At 47.2% G+C, this 8,975-nt stretch overlaps 1 long non-coding RNA gene across 1 annotated transcript; it reads left to right on the top strand.

Moving 5' to 3' along the window:
• Positions 1 to 2,506: 2,506 nt before the first annotated feature.
• LOC144141584 (uncharacterized) lies at positions 2,507 to 3,293 on the top strand. The gene is made up of 3 exons (XR_013316649.1): positions 2,507 to 2,886; positions 2,988 to 3,066; positions 3,175 to 3,293. It is a non-coding gene; the product is annotated as an uncharacterized LOC144141584 (long non-coding RNA).
• Positions 3,294 to 8,975: the final 5,682 nt, after the last annotated feature.

The raw sequence follows: 8,975 nt of genomic DNA on the forward strand, positions 1-8,975 counted from the left end.
TCTTTATATGATGTTACTTGCCACGAGCTTGGCGTGGCGGGCTGACGTGACCTTCGCACGAACTGCAACGTACTTTGTTTCCGTCGCGACAAAGTTCACGCGCCTTTGACCTTCCAATCGGGGCAGGAACGAATTACGTTAGCGCCGGGGGCACAATATACGGTGTTGATCCACCCGCAGCATTTTTTTAGAAGCAAAGCATCTCTTAGTCGACCCTCCGTCGTCCGGCGTCCGCACCTCTCCTCTCCACAACAGCTGTGATAACGCCGCTCTCTCTCCCCTCCTCTGTGATAACCGAAGGTGCGCTATGGCCACGGAGCAAGAATATATAGGAAGGCAAACGCCCCCTTGCGGCAGGGGCGGGCGAACGACCAGATAATGTCACAATGATAATCAAGGCGGACTGCAAAGCTTCGTAGCTTCCACGGTGAAGGAGAGGGTATCGGTACCTGATGGACGAAATGATAACGGCCGCAATTCATTCAGCTGCTGCGCGGGGAAATGCCGATCGCGGTGGCCGCCCAGTTTCCTAACCTATGAGGAGCGCTTTTGCCGCGCTAGGAAGCCTCGTTCACCCTGCTGTCTTGCTCTTGCTCCTTGGCAACGCAAGGTCCTCAAATGCGATGTCTACTACGCTGCCCCGTGCCTCATAGCGCGAAGTGGCTTCCGTCGCGCACAAAACACCAAATTTATTTGAATATGCAGCAGTTAGCCACTTCATGCTCTAGGGAACTCTTGGGTACAAACGGAAGAGGGGCACCTGCGCTTTTATCTTATACGTGCTAGTACCTTGCTCGAGCTGTTAGACTAAGTTTGCTGTTCCGCATGGCGGTTAAGCTGTCTAAGAAAGTCACACAGGGCTTAACTTGTAAGAAACTCCTTTGATGTAAAGCACATCCATGCTTAGCACTTGACGCTTAAGTAACGCTTAAGGATTGAGGCACATTCTTTTGCAATGTGCACATTCTTTAAACGTTTTACACCCTCCCTCCGCAATGTTTTTTTTTTTTAGTAAAGGCGCTTTAAATGTGTTGACACAGGAAAATGAAGCAGGTGTGACAAATTACACCTGCTGGTGGACCTTCCTTTCCTTTTTTTTCTTGTCATAAATTCATTAATTCATATATAGATCTTTATCTTGCATTCTCGAAGCTGCGTATTGTCACATGCTATGCAGCTGATGCAGTGCTTTTTGTTCATCACGGTTCCTTACAGTTTCTTACCAAGCTCGAAGCCTCGCCTCGGCAACTTCACGTCACGAATGGTAAAAAAAAAATGCCAATCTTTTCATTCTTGTCATTTTCTAGATTATCAGACCTGTGGCGGCCATGCATCCTATGTTACATTTATAAACTAGAAAATACAGGGAAAAGGCAGCCTCTAAGCAGGAGGAAAGCTGTAAATAAGCATGTTCATTCAGTTTGAAATGTGGTATTTTCCCCAGTTGGCAAGGCAACGGCTATTATTTCCATGCCACATAAGAGGCCCATTATTGTGCTCAAGTATTGCGCTCAAAAGCGGTCACATGTTGATAAAAGAATTCCGTGCTGTCTTCACTCATACATGGCAACTCGCCCTTGCTCATGATGAGCATGTGATGCTTGGCATGATAAATGTCAGAATACATCTACTCAGTTCGACTCAGAATATGTCTACTCATGAATGCCTAAATGACAAACATATATATGAAAAACAGTCAACTTAAAAGCCAGCGGAAAGATAAAAGCAACCCCCCCACCCCTCCCCCACACCTAAAAGAAAAAGACGAGAAGAAACTGTTGACTATTTTACATTGTTTGCAGGTTAGACCGGGATCAGACTGTTGCCGTAACTGTCGTAATAACTTTAAAGAATGACGTAATTTCACGTCTCAGCCAACCAAACTTCGTGGCACGCCGTTCTTTTACGTCCATAGATTTTTTTCAATGCGATAGATTGCAGTACGGCATAACAGGGAGGTTTAAAGGTGCAACATTGCACTAGTTGCACGCAGATAGCCAAGAAGAGACCGGTACTGGGGTCCCCATAACCAACGCTTAACTCCCAGGATGGAGCCCTGTGCCTCGGAGGTGTTGGATTCTGGCGTTTCTAAGACATGAACAAGTCCACAACAGGTGTTCAACGTTAGCTTCCCAGCTGAAAAAAACCATTGGCCAACCAATTGGTCCAATTTGCCACCCAATGGGTCCAAATGGAATCCCAATGGGTCCAAATGGAAACCCAATTGGCCCAATTGGCCCTATTGGAGCGATCCGAATTGGTCCCATTGGGCCCATTGGCTCGATTAGGATGGCCAGTTGGTCCAATTGGACCCATTGGCTCCAACTATAAAGTTAATACTACTGACTGCTCCAACATGATGACCCAATCGGGGAGCCATTTTGGATATTATTTGGATAGTATTCAATTACGACATCAATTGGCTGAAATTTAATTATCTCTCTCACTCTTGAAACCTTCAGAAATGTTCAGAACTTCAACCTTTACAAATGTATATTTATGAGGCAATTAATTTTGATATTACAATCAGCAATTCAAGATAAAGTCCTTAAAAAAACATAACAAACACTAATGAAAACTTTCCGACACGAGTAGCAAAATTGTTTTGAAATAAAACCCCGATCCAATCCAATCGAATCCAATCCATAGACGGACAGTGGACAAGTTGTATTCAACGTGGTGTTGGCGGTGTAGGTTGTAGGCGTGTTGGTCGGTTGCACACGCAGTCTTCTCTGACTGCATTGGAAATTTCAGGTGGTCTGCAAGAGTGTGAGAAGGGAGAAGTGGCGACGATAATGTCGCACACCCGTAGCAGTGTGTTTCAAGATGCATCTTTACGCTGAACGCCGCTAAGCCTCGCACCGAAGGAAGCGTGTCTGTGTTTATGTGAGTATACTGTTTATATGCGAGTTTTCCTTGCCATTTTCACTCCTCATAGCGTGAGCGGTGTTATCAAGAATTAATTTGTCTGCCTAAATATATTTCAGGGCTGTTCATGTTACGATTGACGGGTTCACGACATCGCCGTGCAACGCAGTTCGCCATGCACGGGACGTTGTTGAAGAGGTGAGCTCACGCCACGCAACATTTCAGTGCCTTGTTGTTTTAATGCGCGAAACTGCGGTTTATTATAAAGTTAACCCATTGTTCGCTTTTGCCACTCACTTTGTGAAGGTCCAGCCAGCCTGCGGCGAGCGGAGCGCGGCATGGACAATGGCCTGTGAAAAATTGCTTAAACGACGAACTGTCTGCATGCTGTGTATACAAACAGAGCAATAAAGATATTCATTCATTCCAAGAGTTTTTGTATTTGTGATACAGGTAACCAGCGCACTGCAGCGGCAGCTCAGATGGAGTGGCTGCGGCAATGGGATGAACCAACTAAAAGTGCAACAAGTTGGCGGCCAATGGGAATACCTATTGGCGTTCCAATGGGTCGGCCAATAGGTCGCCTAATTGGACGGCCAATGGGTCGCCCAATGGGCCGGCCAATGGGTACGCCAATGGGTGCCTAAAACATTATTGGCCGACCAATTGGTCGACCAATTGGCCGACCTATTGGAACGCCAATAGGTCGGCCAATGGTTTTTTTCGGCTGGGTTCTGGCGCAGGAGTCACACAGAAGGGGCAGGTGTCCGCAAACGGGGCGTGGTATCGGGCAGGCCAAGCGTGAGTAATTGCGGGGGATAACGCCACCCCAACTCGAAGCCTCCGCAGCAAGACCTCCTCCCAGCGAGCGAGCCCACAGGGGAGGTCAGTTCCACGCGGTGGAAGTGAAGCACACGTGGCGCGGCGGAGGTTCTCTTTTTCCACCAAAAGTTCTTCTAGGGTAGATACTCGATGTAGTGGTAGTGGCCGTGGGAGGTCTCTTCGTTGGCAGGCGCGATCTGCCACAGTGTGGGCAGGAAGCGTGTCCCGGCGAATCCATGAAACGCGGACAGGGCATGGATAAGTGTCCGTAATTTTGTGAATGCGTGCGGCCAGGCTTGTACAACGCGCAACGCGACGCAAATCCCGAATCGCTGCCGTTGAGTCCGTGTAAAGTTCCAGCTTGTCTCCAGTAGTCAAAGTCGATGCAAGTGCCTGCAGGCCATCCCTAATGGCAGTAAGTTCTGCTAGCAGGCTTGGGAGTGCACGGAGTGACTCGTACGGGCAGCTTTGATTTAGGGCAGGGTAGGAGGGACACGTCAAGGCCGTGGTGATGAAGCAGTCGTATGCCCCGGCGTCCACAAAAGCCTGGACAACCAGCGGTTGCGTCTCAGGCGCCCAGTCAGGGACATGAATGACGACATCTGGAGGCTGGTGAAGGCCCGAGGTACGGGCGTGTAGCCTTGTCAGAGGCTTGTTGTCCGTCACCTGATGAAACAGCCAGGGCGGCCTTGCGGCGGAAAAGGCTGGCATTGTATTCGGTGGCTGGCCCATGTACGTGGCGACGAGAGCTGCTGCCTCTGGAACCAGTCCACGTTTCAGCAGGCGTGCGGAACTACGCTGATGAATGTGTTCATCAAACGTGTTTAGCTGGGCTTCTGCTTGCAGCTGTGGAATTCGTGTTAGGCGGGGGAGTACAGTAATAGTGCGCATAGCGGCCGTGTTAATAGCCTCCAGCCGGTCCCAGTCCCCTCGCGTCATGTGCTAGAACTGTGCCTGGTACACGAGCCTTGGCTGTAGTACAGAACGCACTAGGAGACGGGCCATCATCCAGCAGGCACCGCCAGACTTCTGAGAGATGCGGCGAACAAGGTGGAGCGGTTGTCCTGCTTTCTGTCGAGCAGATCGTATCCGACCCTGAGCTGCCGACCCTGAGGCCGATATCTCTAAGCCCAGAACCCGAAGGTGTCCGACAATGGGAATGGTTGTACCGTTCAGTTGTAGGACGATCGGAGATAATGCAAGGGAGCGACGGCCCCAAGCATTGGCGACTGTAAGGGCAGCAGTCTTATCTTGAGAGAGGGTGAGGCCCACATACTCACACCATTTCTGGCAGTTTGTTAACGCTTGCTGGAGGCACTCGGCTTGTCTTGGCAAGTCTGGATGGACTGTCCATACAGTGATGTCATCCGCGTACATGAGGAAATACAGGTCTTGAATAGTGGCCAGGTGCCAGGCTAGCGGCAACAAGACGATGTTAAAAAGTAGCGGAAACAGAACAGACCCTTGTGGCACCCCGCGCACTGGTGCAAAGGAGCCCAAACTTCCACCGTTGATACGTACGGAGAAAGAGAATATTGTAGGAAGATCACGATATGACTTTCACGTCGGTAGTCTGAACATAGCCTTACCCAAAAATAAGTCTGAATGCAAAAGGTTTAAGGCAGACTGTTGTTTCTTTACACATTCAAGAAAACATCAACATTGCTGCTGTTTTACAATATAAAGTAAATTTTTATTACCCCACTTCCTCAGCTACAGTTAATGTTGCCGTTTCTGTTTGGCCTGCAAAACCAAAGCGCGCAAGTATACAGGGCAAAACTCAGGAGTTTTGCTGTGTTCTTCGTCATGTTATGTAAATTCTTTTTGTCCTATGGTACAATTCAATCTTCGAAACCAACTTTCCTGAAAAAACCTATTGAGGACAATTTTCCATACCAGGTATTATTACATGAAATGGCTGCGCAATACTTTTTGAGTGAATATAAATGGGGCTAACAAATTTCTTTACTGTTTTGGAGCAACCAGTTTTCATTGTCAGTCATGGGGCCAGATGCCATTCGTGCAGAACTGCAAGTGAACACGCCATGTGAAGCGTTGTCCAATTTTTTACAAATCACTTGTTAGCCCCCCAGGAACAACAGCACATGTAGTGGAGGCCTTAATTTCTTCCTCAGCCTTATAAATTGACGTGAACCTTTCTCCTCTCCACTTAAAATTGATTTCCCTTTGCTTGTTTTTTCCAGTTTACAGAAAGCACTATTTTTTGTGGGGAAATGAACTGCCACCCGAAGAAAACCAATTGTTTTAACAGAGCAATGCGCAAGATCAGAATGGGATCTATATACACACTATACACACATAACCAATAAAGTGTGTAGCTGTGCATGTGCTTCAGAAGTTGTTCAAGAACAAGTCGATAAGATCTGCCCATATTTGTGTGGTGCATTTCCGTAGTGTATAATCCCGCTGCTCATTTTGAATCTTACCAAAACACCCACAGGTTAAAGCTGGCCAAGCAAGCAGCTGACATTAACTGTGTGGTGTTCACGAGGAAGGCAAAACGACTGAATATCTCGTGTTGCAGAAGTTTTGTGCAGTATGCAGTATAGACGGTCATGTGAGTTCCCTAGATGTGAAGAGAATATAGATTTCACTCTAAGCATCTGTGCTCAAGCTTTGAGAGCTTAAGACCATGGCACAATTTCACTACAGGTATACCAGCTGTACCAGGTACAGGTACCGGCTGTACCAGGTACAGGTAACAGTGCAAGGAGCAGAACAGCCTACAACACACGATACTGTGCCACAAGTACCATCAGTTTGTTGGCTAGCATAATTAGATAGATGAACAACTGTGCAAGACAATGCCAGAATGCCATCAGCCTCTGAAGAACGTGGCAGTTCTAGGGGAGAGGCTTAAAGCCTGCAGACTTTTAAAATAAATACATAATGATCCAGAAAAGTGAGACGTACGATTGAGAAAGTAATTTTTTGAAGAAAGACTGGCAGTACCATTAAAGGCGCTTTTTACATTCGTACGTATTATCCGCTGGGGATGGGTGAATAGAAATTAGTCGCATTTTGGACCTATCATTCTATTTATAAATGTGGGTTGCCTAATTCCTGTGCCCGTAGTAATGGAAATCCTGTTTAACTACTACTTGCATGTATAGCATTTGAAGGTGTATAATACCCGTATTCTGAAACTCTCCCTCACTCCAGCATGCGGTCGAAGAGATCCTTAAAAGAAATTTTCGCATGTAAAGGCATTTCCGTATCCTCTACTGAGGCGAGCCGAGGAAACACATGGAGTGGAGGACAGGCTGAGAATACCGCCACAAGACATGCTCATGGGTTGTTTTTAGACTTTTGTGCTCCCAGGGTGTTCAAATAGGGGGTGGGCTTCTTCAGAGAAAGATCTGTATGATATTACCAGCGGAGAGAGACGGACGAAGCGTGCCCTATTGGCCCATTCAAATCCCTCTGAGGATGGGGTATCTTGTGTAGTCTGTACAAACCAACCCACCGTACTTAGACGTTGCTGCTGCATGCCCCGACAACTCACTTAGAGGCGTGACGTGGAGTCACGCGTCGAAGTTTGGGATTCGCTGACGGCATTCTGCCATGAGGGGCCGTGAAGACAAAATGCAGCTTTGCTTACTTTGAAAGAAATAGGCTTTGGTAACTCGCTCAGCTCTATTCTAGCAGGTGTCTTTTTAACTGAAAAAAAAATGCAAGAAATGTTGAAAAACTTTCAAATTTCGCCCTACAGTCACGTAATAGGGGCAGAAGTGACACAACAGAGGCCAGCACTAGGAGCGTAATTATCAGCGTGTTAAGGGCGCACACATATAATTAAGACATTTTGCTGGCCATTTCTTTGGTCTTCTGCCTTTCACGAATGCATGCCAACAGAGAACAGAGGAGAGATCTTAAATCTGTTTGGGAATGCGTCTTCAATCTGTTGTGCTCTGCATCTATGTTACGTCCATTTTCCTATGCCCTAAACATTCTCTGCGTCGCTGGCTAGGGGTGATATGCACAAAAGCCTGATGGGTTATCCTGTGGGTGGAAGTGGAGTTAGGGATTGTGTGGTGGCATTGCATTTAGGCGACATTGATGTCATTGGATCATGCTAGGTGAGCCTATGCAGAAAAAAAAACAGTGGTTCGATTAATTTCGTTTAATTTTATTAGTGGCCCATCTTTTATCGAAAGGGATACAAACAGTAAAGTAGTGAATGTCACGTCCGCTTCCATTGCTCTGTGGCTGAAGCGTTGCGCTGCTGAACATGAGAAGGTGGATTCGATCTTGACAACAGCACTTTTTGTGATGGCGGCAAAAACAATTGAAGCAGCTCAACTCAACGCGAAAGCGGTCGGAAGTGCAAAGTAGTTATTCGCGACGGGGGCTATGGCGCCGCTCTCCGCGCTTTACCCCTCACGCTATTCCCCCCTCTCTCTCACTCCTCTCTTCATAAAATAGGGGTTTGTTCAATGCAATTCAAATTTTCCGCCTTCTCAGTGCTGGCGCGCCTTCTCGTGGGACAGTTCGCATCCTTTTCTTTCTCTTTAGTTTCTTGTTTTGCCTGGAACAGCACGAGCAGGAGTTCTGTTTTTTTTTTTGTGCTTGTTTTCATCTCTCACGGGCTACCTTTCGGCGCCATTTTGAACGCTTCAATTTGTTTTCTTCCGCGGCTACTTTGCTTTCGCTTACTATTGTAAAAATCAGTCCTACGAGCATTCCCAACTAAATGAAGGCGAGGACTACCAGTTAAATGCATTTCACCTAAAATGTACCTGCAGTTTTCTTTGCGCTAAATAATGGGAACATGTACGACTAACGCAAGCAGTTCCAGGAGTTTCCAACGGTTCTGCGCACATAAACACCTTGTTCAAATATCCTCTTCACTTTTGGCAGGAAGGCAGAATTGAGGGACAAGCGGGAATCATTTCGACGCGTCTTTTTTAGGTGTGTGACGCCGTGGGACTCTAAGAGTCCGTTACGCCGCGTGACTGTGGTGGCTAGATAGCGTAACCACGGACGAGTTACGACGACAAGCCTGGCCCATCAAGTGCTCTGCACGTAAAACATCAGCGTGTGGAAATTTTGGTGAATAGGAAAACATGCCCACATAGACCAAATAACCCCTGTTGACCCGCTTGGTTATACCTTTGTTGTGCAAATTGTGAATGGTTGGTCGATGTGTCTCCTATTTTTTAGGACCACTTTTAAAAACGTTTACGGCAGATTTCTACTGTAGTCTTCATAGCGTACAATGGCGCTATCAGCAATGCTACACTCTGCTTTCATGCGTCACCACA

Source organism: Haemaphysalis longicornis, unplaced genomic scaffold, assembly GCF_048455015.1.
Source record: "Haemaphysalis longicornis isolate Haplotype H1 unplaced genomic scaffold, Haemaphysalis longicornis Haplotype H1 scaffold_6, whole genome shotgun sequence".
NCBI lineage: Eukaryota > Metazoa > Arthropoda > Arachnida > Ixodida > Ixodidae > Haemaphysalis > Haemaphysalis longicornis.